Genomic DNA, 14,496 nt, shown 5'->3' on the forward strand with positions numbered 1-14,496 from the left:
TTCATTGCCAATAGCCTCACTCTTTTTTTTTTCTAGCCGTATAGGACACTAGTATAATGAAATAACTTTACACTTTGGCATGCGTCTTTAATGTTTCCTTCTTACTCTCTGGTAGAAAATTTCAAGGCATAGCCTAAACATCAGTGGCGTAGCGAGGTCGGGTGTCACCCGGTGCGGCACTTAATGGTGTCACCCCCCCCAAAGGCGTAGTTTTCGATTTGCATCCCCCCTCAAACTTTCGATTTGCACCCCCCCTCAAGTTTTTCTCTATATATTTTGCTATTTTTTGCCTTGGTGTCACCACCTTAAATGTTGTCACCCGGTGCGGTTCGCACCCCCGCCCCCCCCCCCCCTCACCTCGCTACGCCTCTGCTAAACATACAATGGATTCTCCCCCTTTCCGTACCTTTATACTTTGAAGTCATGTTTCTAAAAGGGTACTCAAGAATCGCTAATAATCACACAAATAACTCGTTTTAGTGTAGAAATTGTATGAAATTTGATTCCAGAAAAAAAGTTCCCATTTTTAAATAAAATTCAAACAAAATGGTTTCACTATTAAATTGACATTTTAAAGATTTTCAGATTTAAAACGTGTAGAGAGTATTAATTTTTTTTAAAGTGGGTATTTAACTCACGTTATGGAATTTAAGGACGGCTGGGCAAAAGGCTGACCATATTATCCCTTCACATGCCGAGGTCAAGAAACACGAACTCTACTTCACCTGCCCAATGCATCATTAGGTCCTTCATGAATCTTTACTTTTACTTTTCGAGTAAACAATACATATTCTCTTCTTAAACCCTTATACACACGCATACATCACAACAAGACCTAAAAACATCTCATCTACCGTTAATTACCACCAAATTCCATCAGCCTAATTAACCACCCGCCCGCCTACTCATTACATCCCGCTCATCTTTCTTCATTATGACAAGGCCGGCGACAGCCAACTCCCGATCAACTCATTGTCTCCCTTCCTACCACCATGTTGTATTCCCTCCCCTTGTCCCCCACCCCCACCCTCCCATCTTTCACCACTTTTGTCCGGGAACCGGACAGAACTTCCCCGTGTTCCCGGCGGGTAAATTACGCCCGGTTAGCCTCGTCACCGGTCAGTTTGACGCAATGGCCGGCAAACAAGACTGACGAGCTAATGAACAAACTGACCCCCTCGCTGTCCAGCCGACCCCGCGCGGCCTTTGACCCCCACCCCCAGGACCCCCGACCCGCCTTTCGCACATGGACGCAAACTGGCCTTTCGATTCCAGGTCCGATTTCATTTCATTAAATGCCCCAGCCACATGGTGGGGGGGGGGGGGGGGGGAGAGGAATCTTTTGTTATGTGGTCTAAACGTAAAATCGTACTGTATGGAACAAGAGGTGCCATCTAATATATCTTAACTTCTTAAGTGTTTTAAAACATCGTTTGTATAGCTCGGAGTAAACTTAAAATTATAGGCAGTGAGGAGGGTATGTAGCACTGTGGGCAAGAGCTGAACAAAGAATTAGTTTGGAAAAAAAAAACAAGCTATGACGTTTTCGACTAAAGAAATTTTTACGTTTAAATGTAACCATTACCATAGTCAGTGGCGTCGATAAGTAGGGTGTCACCCGGGTGCTGCAACTCATGGCGTCACCCCAGTGGCGTAGCTACCGTAAAGCTAGCGTAAGCAAGGCATAGGGGCCCAAGACCAATAGGGGCCCTTTTTTCGAAAGTCTGAGGGGGGGGGGGTGCAAATCGAAAGTTTGAGAGGGTGGTGCAAATCGAAAGTCTGAGGGGGGGGGGGGGTGCAAATCGAAAGTCTGAGGGGGGGGGGGTGGGTGCAAATCGAAAGTTTGAGAGGGTGGTGCAAATCGAAAGTCTGAGGGGGGGGTGCAAATCAAAAGGCTGAGAGGGGGGGGGGGGGTGCCAATCAAAAGTTTGTCCTCTGTCGCCGGGAAGGGTCGCTACGCATAGAGGCCCAAAAATCCTAGCTACACCACTGTGTCACCCCCCCCCCCCGGTAAAAAACTATAAAGTATTCATTTTAATACAAAACTATTGAGAAAAAAAAATGCTACACTCAGCTGTAGATACACGTCGTTTGCATGTTTACTTCATGGTGTTACCCCTCCCCCCCCCCCTTCGGGATCGTCATTATGTACTTAAAATACTGTTCATCTCGAATTCACCATTCATTGAATGGCAAGAAAAAATAACATTTATTCTTCCCGGTGCGGTCCGCACCCCCGCCACTGCTTCGCGACGCCTTTGAGCACATTTATTGAGATTTAAACATTACATGACTGAATACATGACATTACATGAATAGCTTTCACGAAATTACTTATTTATACCAGTGGTTCTAAAATTGGGTTCGATCGAACCCCAGGGGTTCGGTGAATCAGTCTCAGAGGTTCGTCGGGGGGGGGGGGTTAGACACCCACCCGACTCAGTATTCACGATCGGATTTTGTCAATGGGGACGATAGAATTATTAAGACGGGTTCAGTAATTGCATGCACGACACTTGCGGGGTTCAATGAAACTCGTGGGGTTCGGTGCCTTCAAAAAGGTTAAGAATCACTGTGCATCAAGCATTGAAAAAACTACAAACAACTACTCATCTATAAAAGATATTGATTTCTATGAATACTAAAAAAAGCAGTACTCAATCTTTCGTTTCACACCGAAGACATGTTCACACTTTTCATTTTCCCTTGCAGCATCCATCTTGATTCCCCTGTGTTTGCACTTTGTCTGCAAGGTTGCATCGTGTTGGATGAAGAAGGCACTGGGCGGGGCATTTATTTCAATTATTCATAATGAAAATGTCACGGCCTTGCACCCACGTGACGCCCGTTTTGGTACCCACGGGTGCTTTAATTGGATTCGGGACTACACTGGACGTTTTTTTTTTTTTTGAAAAACGGTTTAAGAATAGCTTCTGGATAGTTGCGCGCGCGCGCGTGTGAGTGTGTATGGCGAGAGTGTGGGAATTTTAGTAAGAGGAGAAAGAGGTGGGGAAGGGGATGATTGAGTTAGATGTGGTGATGGTGAGGGTTATTTGAGATAGAGGTCGCGTGCCCGATGAAGTAGAGTTTCATTGTACAAGGCGTGTAAAGGTACATTACTTTTCCCAGATTCGAGTCAGGTACCCATTAGAGCTGAGTAGACTCAGGGGACATCCGACAGATACTTAGACCAATGCTAAGTGCAACTACACCCAAGGTGGATGGAGGAGGGAAGGGGGTTATATGGGGGGGGGTGAGGTGGGGTGATAAAAGTTCGCTTTTCAAACCTGACGGTCTATAGGGCAAGTGAAGTAGAGTTCACTTGTTTATGTGAAAACGGCATATGAAGAGATAATGTGGTCGGCACTATGCCCAGCCGCCTTTGCTTACCCTAGCATAGGTACCCATCAGAGCTGGGTAGACTCAGGGACGGTGTACTGAATTGAACCCGGATTCGAACTCGAGACTTACGGGTCAGCAGTCCAGCTCTCTACCTCTATACCACTCCGTCCCCTGGGGGGGGGGGGGGTGATAAGTTAGGCTTAAAAACGTGGACTAAACTTAACAGGACGGAAGGATGGTAAAGTTCGTGACAGCTAATCCAAAAGTCTCGAGTTCGGATCCCATGCACGAGTTCACCCAGCTCTAACGGGTACCTAACTCACATTGGGGAAACTTAGACAGCAACTTTATCTGTCCAGGAGGAAATATTTTTGTATTTTTATACACATATGGATGTACTTATCCAGTGGCATTGATGAGGTTAAAGGAAAATCTACTCTTTTTTAGGTGTAAAGGGAGGTAATACCGACCTTTAAAGAAGCTCGCTAATTAGTTATCATAATTACAGAAAAAAAAAGTTAAAATATTAAGGCCTTTTCCATACTGTTCACTGGCATACCTTATGTATCGTTAATAAATTACGCGAGTTATTTTCAATCGAAAACAACAAGCCTACATGGTTACAAAAATACATGATTGTTCAACTCAGTAACACATAACGTATGCTCACCCCCCCCCCCCTCCCCCAAATAAGCCTCTTCGCCCCGTATCCACGCAAATACCAAATCACAGCGGCGCGTGATTGAAGAAAATATAAATAATTTTTTCCTAAATAATAAGACATTTACTAAATAATAAATAAAAAACCCTTCAACCACATACTTCTATAATAAGACATTCACTAAATAATAAATAAAAACCCTTCAACCGTATACTTCTCTTAACAACAAACACACCAAAACGTTTTTAAAAAATCGTCATTCAACTAAAAAACTATTAGTGCTTTATAAAATAAAAGAATAAAAAAAGCATAACGAAACTTTACTTAATAAGTTTAAGTTGTAAATTAACAACTATGTTCTTAAAACCTTTAATCGATTTCGTTTAATCTTTGTACGGCGAAATTATAATTTAAAACAAATTCTTCTTTAATTTAAAACCGACTTTTCCCACAGTCCTAAAGGTCATTTCCGGGCGATGCCAGTGTGGGAAACGCCCCCAAGGGTATGCACCCCGACGCTCCATACGGATCATCTCCCCTGTAAAGGGAGCTAACTCTAATCTGCTTACGGACTGATAATGAAATTAAGAATTATCCCCCCATATCTTGTAATGTTTTCCCCATAGTGCACTCGGGGAGGAATTTTAGCCCTTTCGCGTCTAAGGTTCGCTGACGCATTTGCCTGCAAAAATTGCCACTTAATTACGCTCGTTTTCATCTGGTTCGAACATGGGCCCCAGTGAGTCTTAACGCAGTCTGAAGGGACGTGAAGACATATTTTGGTCATTTGTGGCCAGATATTTTAGCAAAATCAAAACCAAAATAGCTAAGTGAAAAGTAAAAAATTAAAAACTAAAAAGTTTAGAAAACCGAGCGTTATTAACAGTAGGCCTAATTTATAATAAATTATTGAAAGGATGAAATTTAAAAAAAAAAAATTAATTAATCGTTAAAATATAAATGATAATGAAATCAAATCGTAAATAATATCCAATACTTTTGATAAAAAAAAAAAAAAAAATGACGTTTTTAACTGTTTTAGATTATAATGTTTATGTTTCCGTCCAAAATTTAATTGATTAACAATATTTAAATATAAAATTTAAATATATAAAAAAAATCTTCTTCATTTAAAAATCAACCTGAATGAAGCTTTTGAATTTAAAAATTATACATACATTATATATATACACACACACGCACAGAACACAGGTGCGTGATCACACTTATTCACAGATTTAGATAAATGTAAGTCTCTGTAACAAGCATAATTAAAATGCCCCCCCCCCCCCCTTCCATTATCCGCTTAAAAAAAAAAGAGAAAATAGAAAAGGCAGTAAGGCCGCTCAACAATTTTTAGGGAATTTAAAAAAAAAAACTTGCCGAAACTGCTATTTTAATTTATTGAAAGGGCTGGGTAGTAACAACGAAGAGGGGAAGTAACTTAATGTAATTAGTTTTAAAAATAATATGCGGTTACCTCCCTTACCTCATGTTTGATGCTATTCGGTGACTAGTTGTCGGCCTTTGTTTACTTTTCCCTCCATCGCTTCTATTTGGTCAAGGACTAATCAATTGATGGTCAGCTGACTGGCCGTGTATTTGGACAATCGGATCTCGAGGTACCTAAGATTTATCGAACCCTAGACACAGTCTACTGGAATCACAACGCTAACCTTTGCAACGCCGCAAAACCAGCTCTATTTTTCTACCCAACTAGAATCATGATATTCGTCCAAAACTTTAATAACAATCGCTGTTGGAGAAATAGAGTGCAGTTTTCAGATATTTTTTTTCCTGCGGGTATCATCATTAGAACGGGACGGAGTGGTCGGATGGTAGAGCTTACATCTGCTAACCCGAAAGTCTTGAGTTCGGACCCCGGGTGGGGGTCAAATCTGTTCGTCAGTACTGTGTGTACTGAAAAAAAAAAAGAAGTTAACGATTAATGTGCGGATTAGGTTTACGCTAATATCTTAAAGGTTATGATTCTGCTAGATTTAATACTAGGGCTTAGGTTGTGATTAGGGCAAAGTCAAGGTCATGATAAGAGAATCGATACTAGAAAAAAACAACACACAGATTCGATGCGCCTTACCAGCGCTCTCGCCAAAATACCTAATCTCAGGTTCGTGGTTCCAGGAATAAATCACATGGGGGATTAACCGTATCGGTGATAGGTTATCTCCTCTTCCACACGTGACCTTCTGTGTTGATCACGTGACATCTAATCCTTACTCCCCTAGGGGCTGACACACACGCATCCACACGCTTCCACACACACACACATACTAACGCGAACACACTCTCGCACACACACTAACGCGAGCGCACGCACACACAAACACGAACACACGCACGCATGGGCATACACACACTCACTCACACGCACCCTCCTTTTACATTCTTGCCTGTCCTGGTTCCCTATGTGCACTCACCCCACACTTCCCACAGCCTCCGTGGCATGCACGTACATTGTCCCCAGCGTTGGTCGAAGGCCTCAAAAATGTGTTTCTGAGTCGGACGCATGTCTGTGGTAACAGAGTGGGGGGGGGGGGGGGGGGGGAGAGGGGGGGGGGGATGATTTGACGTCACACTTTTTATTATTCTCCACCATCTTCTCCACAAGGTACACCGTACTCAAGAACTTGTGGTCGTTTCGGAAAGTCTTAACTGCGCATGTGCAGACAAAAATCCATTAACCAGTTAATTATCCGGATTCATAACCAATCCGGACTAATTCGATGTAATCATTTAAAAAAATAAAAAAAAAGCAACTGCGTTTGTCAATTGACACAAATATGAAAGAAAAAACACATTTTTTTTTTTGAAAATTGAATAGCCTCCCCTTTAACATTTAAAGTAAAAGATGATGCAGACACCTCCCACGAGAAATTCAACCAATAAGCGCAGATGGGCGGTGCGTGGCCCGTGCGGGGCGGTCACGTGACCACGCGCGTGGACATACAAATGTCAGGGCCACTTGTGAACAAACTGGTCCGACCTAATGCTGGAATAATTTTCTTCCAATTAATAACGGAACCGGGGCCTTGTACCTTATTGTCTCGTTTGGTGACACCGGTTTTAGTGGGGAAAAAAACAACAAAAACAAACAACTAAAATACAACCAAAAAAAAAACAAAAAAAAAAAAAACAACAACAACAACAAAAAACAACAACAACCAAAGTGTAATAACAAACAGAGTTTCTTTCAGGCATCTCTTCCGGGGGCGGGGGGAAGTCTACTGCCCCCCCCCCCCCGAACAAAAACGAATTTATATTAAAAATATATACTTTTACCAGTGTTCGCCCCCCCCCCTCCGGAAAATGTTCTACTCTTGATATTTTCGGGGAGGGGGGGGGGGGGGGGCGAAAATTGCGGATTGTGTGGTCCAACCACATTTGTATAAGTGCGGGTTGTGTGTTCCAACCGCATCTGTATAAGTGCGGGTTGTGCGTTCCAACCACATCTGTATAAGTGCGGATTGTGTGGTCCAACCACATCTGTATAAGTGCGGATTGTGTGGTCCATCCACATCTGTATAAGCAGAGATTGTGTGGTCCATCCACATCTGTATAAGCAGAGATTGTGTGGTCCAACCACATCTGTATAAGCAGAGATTGTGTGGTCCATCCACATCTGTATAAGCAGAGATTGTGTGTTCCAACCATCTGTATAAGCAGAGATTGTGTGTTCCAACCATCTGTATAAGCAGAGATTGTGTGTTACAACCACATGTATAGGCGGGGAATGGCTAAATGCGGGGAGTTTAAAAAGGTGAAGAAATGACTTTAGAAATTTCGAAACAATAGACGCTAATCAGCACAAGCAAGCCGACGCCAATAACTAATTTATCACGAGACAACTTTTATTTGGTGGTTCATGTGGGGGGGGGGGGGGGGGTTAATCCCCATAACTCCCCTCCTGCCCCCGCCACTACACATACAAAACGCTAGTCTTTCTTCAGGCGAGTAAAAAATAAAAATACACTTTGACATCTGTAAGTAAATGAACGCAGATCAAAATATAAAAATCCTTTGATTGGAAAACTAATTAGATTGTTAAGTTAGTCAATTGAAGAAGGGATGAGCAGACTAAACCCGCGTTGATGAAAATACCGCATTTTTATTTACGAAAGCAGATGTTCTCGAGATATAATATTTCATTGTGCTAATTTTAGAAAATATTAATTAACATTTTGAAATGAACGGTTTAATTAACAACCTCTGTAATCAGTATTTTTAAGAATAATAATCTATTTTTTTTGATAGAGTATTCTTTGATAATGCATTTCTTCACGGCTTTTTAAAGCTCGGCATTACCCCCCCCCCCCCCCTTTACACATAAAAAGCGTAGATCTTCCTTTAACCTCATCAATGACACTGGATATGCACATCCATAAGTGTGTAAAAATACACATATGCGTGAAGGCTTACTAATACGAAATTTTTTTTTTTTAAATTAAATTTTCCGTCGCCATACGCCAAAATCTAGCAGTAAAGAATCGTGTCTTTGTCCAAATTGATCCAGCTTGCATTATTTTTTTTTTCCGGAGAAAATTCTTTTTTTCTCCTCCAGAAACGCGAGAAGTGAGGTAATTGACAACGTGCTATCATAGAACGTAGGTCGGTCACGTGTCCAAGATGGCGCCAAACTTTGAAGTTAGCGTAAACATGGCTGTCTGAAGCTGGAGACGAGGGTACGGAGGGGGAGAGACATTTTTTTTTGAAAAACAAAACCATTTTGATAATCAAGTTTTAGAAACGAGGCTGTGGGTGGGTAAGGGGGTGGGGGGGGGGGGGTTAAGGGCTCGCCTTTGGACATGTGGGCTCTTTGTTTTTTTTTTTTCCACATTTATTTTTCACATTAGTTTTCGCATTGTTTCTTAAAATTGTGCAAGTTTCTGAGTTTTGTTAGAGGAAGAAGGGATGAAAAATGTGCACATTAAATAAAACCACAACAATTAATTTGTGTACAAGTATCTTTTTGTTTATCTATTTCAAATTTAATATTTCGTTTTGCAAAAAAATTAACAAGAATATTTTATAATCCTTTTCAAAAATGGTGAATTATTATCAAGTTAAACAATTAAATTTAAAACAAATCACACCATGTTGTACAAATGTTCTCAAAATCTTTATTTGTATGTCCAAAGAATTGAATAGTTAATTCAAACAAGACAAACATTTTATTGATGATGGGAGCAGTAATTCACCACTTTTTGCAAAATCCACATGAAAGCGGTGTAAAAGAAAAATCTGTTGCGATAATTTTAGATATATTTAAAAAAGACTATCTTTTCAAAAATTCCTTGCTCAATTTACAAGGGCATCTGAACAAGTTTTAGAGGAAGGGAATTTATAGAAAACTCACACACACACATAGACACACTAACACACATACACACACACGCACGCCGCAGGAAAGCACACACACACACTCAGACACAAACAAACACACACACACACACTCACTCTCACACACACACTCACACACACATACACACGCACGCACGCCGCAGGAAAGCACACAAACACACACACACACACCTGCATCCACCTTTTTGATCTATTTTTATTTTTTAAATTATCAACAGAACACTTACATATACAATATACTACTGACAACGAAAGAGTATATATATATATATATATATATATATATATATATATATATATATATATATATATATATATATATATATATATATATATATATATGTATATATGTATATATGTATATATATATATATATATATATATATATACTGACACATTGTATATACCCACGTACACCCACACAAACACACATTTGCAAATTATACAAGAACATACGCTCAGACGCGATCATATGTGCACATACAAACAGAAGTATATATACATATAAACACAGGCATCATCATACACCCACACATACACACTCACACACATACACATTTATACACTCATGTATACACGCATTCACATACACATACGCATAGACACACATACACTCACGCATACATTTATACACCCACGCTTTCACACACACGTACACACATTTTACAAACTCCCACACAACCACATCCACCCTCTCTCTACGTCCCCAAAGAACATCCCCAGTTCATCTTCGTCCACCCCCCTCCCACCCCCAAACGACAAGGTCGTTCATTGTCCGCCCAGGGTGAGCAGGTGTTCCAAGCTTCAACCATAACGGGAGCAGAAAGCAACGATTGGGGCCACAGTACTCACCAACCAACCCCTGCACGTGCTCCTCTAGAGCGCGCGCTAATTGTCAGAGCAGCTTCCCCGGGCTCAAAGAGGCATCACGCCGGTCACGTGGCTACCGTATCTGGGACCATTTCCCCATATCACGTCTGTAAAACCCCGGACCGAGGAACGAACCATTAAGTTTGGCAGCTAGTTTTGCTGGGGTTGAAAATTAACATTTTTCTAAGGGGAATCAATTTTTACGTTGCGTGGAAATAGAACGCATGTTGTTTTTTTCTATCTCGGTAGTTTACTTCAAGCAAACCTTCACGTAATTCATACGCGTAAGAAAACACCAGACGCAGTTAGGAAGTTGAGACAAAACAGGGGGAATAAGTCCGATGAAAAAAAGGTTCTCGTTTGAGGTGAAAACAAAGAAACGAGGGACGAAATAAAAGAATAAACTCTGTAATAAAAAATTGATGAAGTACTGGGCTGTGGTTAGATAAAGGAACAATCATAGGTTAATCAAAAGCCTATTGTATTGTTTTAACTGCTACCCTTATGTAAGTCATTGATATATATATATATATATATATATATATATATATATATATATATATATATATATATATATATATATATATATATATATATATAGACGTATATAAAATAAGATAATCGTTTTGTAATTAGGAAACAGATGTACGTCGAATTAATTTGTCTAGGCTAAAATTAAACCTTGCAATATGTTGTTAGATGTTATTCCCACGTTTTCTTTAACTTGCTTTCTCTGTTTGTCTTTCCAATCAAATCTTGCGATCGAAATTTCTGGCACTTCCCAGTTAGCTAGCGCGCTGAAATTTTCAGGGAAGCTTTCTTTTGGATGACCATTGAATATTCAATTGTTATTATTACTAAATTGGTCAATGGAAACATTTTATTGAGCATTTTAGACCGCTATATAATCTATATATATAATTCTCCTCTGCTAGCCATTAGAAAAAAAACCAGCGACGCGTACCTCGCGCGCAGTGAAGCGAACGATCACATGTCGCCACAGGCTTAGGGGCAGAGAATTTAGCTTGAACCGAGTTTAAACTTACAGGAGGTAGGCCAGTTTGGGGGAGACGATATGGTCGAGTGGTTGGGCACACGATTGCTATCCCACTCGACACGGGTTCAAATCTATGTGTTCTAGTCAGTAACGTATTCAAACAACGAGTTTTTTACGAGTTGTCTTTTTACGAGTTGTCTTTTTACGAGTTGTCTTTTTACGAGTTGTCTTCGTTTACCCAAAAAAAGTGAAAAGATAAAATCGATAGCAAGATTTTAATGCAAACAAACAGACAAAGACTAAAAAGTAGAAAATAATAATCATTAAAAAAGTTTTAAAAAACCCACGTTTTCTGATTGAACTAAAAAGTAGAAAATAAATGCTATAGGCCCTACATCACAATAATGCAAGCGATCACTCTACTATAAGCGAGCAAAAACGTGGGGCGCCGTGATTTTCTTACAGTTTCTAATACTGTTGACTCTCTACAAGCTCCCTAATAAAAGTCAATAGTATTATCTAATCAATAGTAATATAACTTTTACTTCGGCGCCCCACGTTTTTGATCGCTTATAGTAGAGTGATCGCTTGCATTATTGTGATGTAGGGCCTATAGCATTTATTTTCTACTTTTTAGTTCAATCAGAAAACGTGGGTTTTTTAAAACTTTTTTAATGATTATTATTTTAAATTATACAAGAATAATGCCTCGAGATACAAATTCACTCAACACAAACTGTGGACAAAAGCAAATCCAACAAAAAAAATAAATATTTGTGTGTACCGACTCTTTATTAAAAATATATATCTCCCAGTGTAGTGAAGCATGACCGTACGCAAATTGTTCAATCCCGTTCAGCTGATCCACTAAAGCGGGGAGACAACCATGAAGAGAGATTGAAAATTAACTCCCCTTGCTATGTGTTTTAATGGGGTTAGCCCCCGTCTTCCACCGCGTGCCGATCACGTGCCCCGTCTGAGCGCGCGGAAAAATACGAATGGCCGAGGACCGCGTGTAGCACGTGGCGGGCTCAGGTTCGATCCGCCATGTCACTTCCAGAAGAATACCCAAATATTGGCTAACATAAAGGGTACGTATCAATTAATCATCTGGGCCCAAAATTAACAGACATCTTCAGAAACAGGGATGGGGGAGATATGGAGAGGACGACACACCCAGTTCAAGGGAGATGATAGAGTAGGGAAGGGGAGAAGGGGGAGATGTTTTGTTAGTTATTTTTTTGTGTGTTGCTGCTCGTTGGCGACACGTGACCCACACACTCCACACACCAGGCCCCACATCTGCTGGCCCACACACACAAAGGTGCGGGCCAGATTTCCAATTCTGAATTTTGGCGTGTGTACTTTTCAACATCCACCCTAACGGACCCCACCCCAATAAAAAAAAAGAAACGATGACAAGGAAGATAACAAAAAATCACTAGCTTTTGTTGTAAACTTCAATACTAGTTCGAGCAGAAGTTATGAAAAAAAACGGGAAGTTAAAAAAAAAAGAACATGAAGTAAAGTAAAACTCCCCTTTCATACCTAACGATCCATAGTGCAGATGAGGTAGAGTTCATCTGTTTCTTGACCCCGGCATATGAAGGTATGGTGTGTTTACACTACGCCCAACAACCTCATTTCCCCAACGTAAGTCAGGTACTCATCAGAGCTGGGTGGGCTCAGGAAAGTCGTACAGTCCCGAGTTCGGACCTCAAGACTATCGGGCTAGCAGCCGAATGCTCTACCATTCGACCACGAAGTCCGAAAAACAGTTCATGGTTGCTAATCAACACCATTGCGAATGAGCAATATATGTTTTTGCGTCTTATACTGTGAGCAATTTACTTGTATTATTCGCGACAACGCGTGATTAAATGGTAGAGCGTTTGAGTGCTAACACGGCTAAACAGGGTTGAACTTCCAGGGCATGCGAATGAGAGGGCGCCCAAGACAGACCTGGAGGCGGAGTCTTCTTGAAGAACTGAAGACAGCAGGGGTGTCTTGGGAGGTGGCAAAATCAACAGACGGGGACTAGACAAAATGGAAGGTTGTGGTTGAGGCGCTATGCTACACCAGGAGTAAAGAGGATTAAGTCAAAGTTAAGTGACATTGGGGCGTAATTTAGCACGTATCATTAGAATTTAAAGACATCTATACAGTTTATAAAGTCATAACTTTAACACTTATGTGGGCCTCTAACAAATGTGACCCTTGACCCTTCACAAAATGTGAGGGGAGGGGGGAGGTGTGGTAGCGTGGGAGTCCCGAGTCGGGCGCCCAGGGCAGTTTATAACCGTTAAATTGGGACAGCACCTTATGTAGAAGAAAAAAAAACTCCACAATTCAACAAGTGCTGCCTTTGCAGATTGCTCATGGACGGACAAAAGGCTACTGAAGCTCACCCTGAAAGAAAAGCGGGCTGAAATCGACATCAACTTTCTATATTACGCACAGGGGTTTTTTCTCCATCAAAACCTGCATTTTAGACCTTAGTAGGAAGGAAGGATAAAATACCAACAATTTAAAAAAAAAAATTGTAATAGGACTACTACAGCACCGTTTCTGGGGGCCCACCGGGATTTATTCTGGGGGCCCATTGGGATTTATTCTGGGGGCCCATTGGGATTTTTTCCCCGGTAGACCGGAGAGCCAGTCCACCACTGCTTGTGCATAACATGTTGACAAACAAAACCGCATTGTATTTGAGGTCATCCCTTTTCAAATGTACAATTAAGAATGACGATAGAATAAAATATTATACTATATTTTTAAATACTGAACATGTTACACAAAGATTGTATTTTCACCTCATAAGAAACAACCTCGTCTTGAGACAATTTCTCTAATTTTTGAACCATTTACACATTTTATATTATATAAAAAAACATATTGTTCTAGGAAAACTAGGTGCAAAGAAAAGGCACCAAATCGACATATCACTCGACTTACACGGTCAAAAAACGACAGCCCTTTTACAGTTTTTGTGTTTAACTCAACAGCTGGAAAGATACCCCCAAAGAAAGCCAAACTTTTTTTCTCGTTTGGCCTCTCGTGTAAAAAAAGAAAGAAAAAAAGCCAAAGTGTGTTCTTATTTGGTTTCTCGTAAAAAAAAGCCAAATTATTTTCTTATTTGTTCTCGTAGGTTAGAATGACATAAGCGTTTCTAAATTAAATTGGGCAAAGTTACTGCTGTATAAAAAATTATCAAAATAATTTAAACAATGTAGTTTAATTCTGTCAT

Source organism: Physella acuta, unplaced genomic scaffold, assembly GCF_028476545.2.
Source record: "Physella acuta isolate Inbredline_101_S28 unplaced genomic scaffold, ASM2847654v3 ptg001400l, whole genome shotgun sequence".
NCBI classification, from domain to species: domain Eukaryota; kingdom Metazoa; phylum Mollusca; class Gastropoda; family Physidae; genus Physella; species Physella acuta.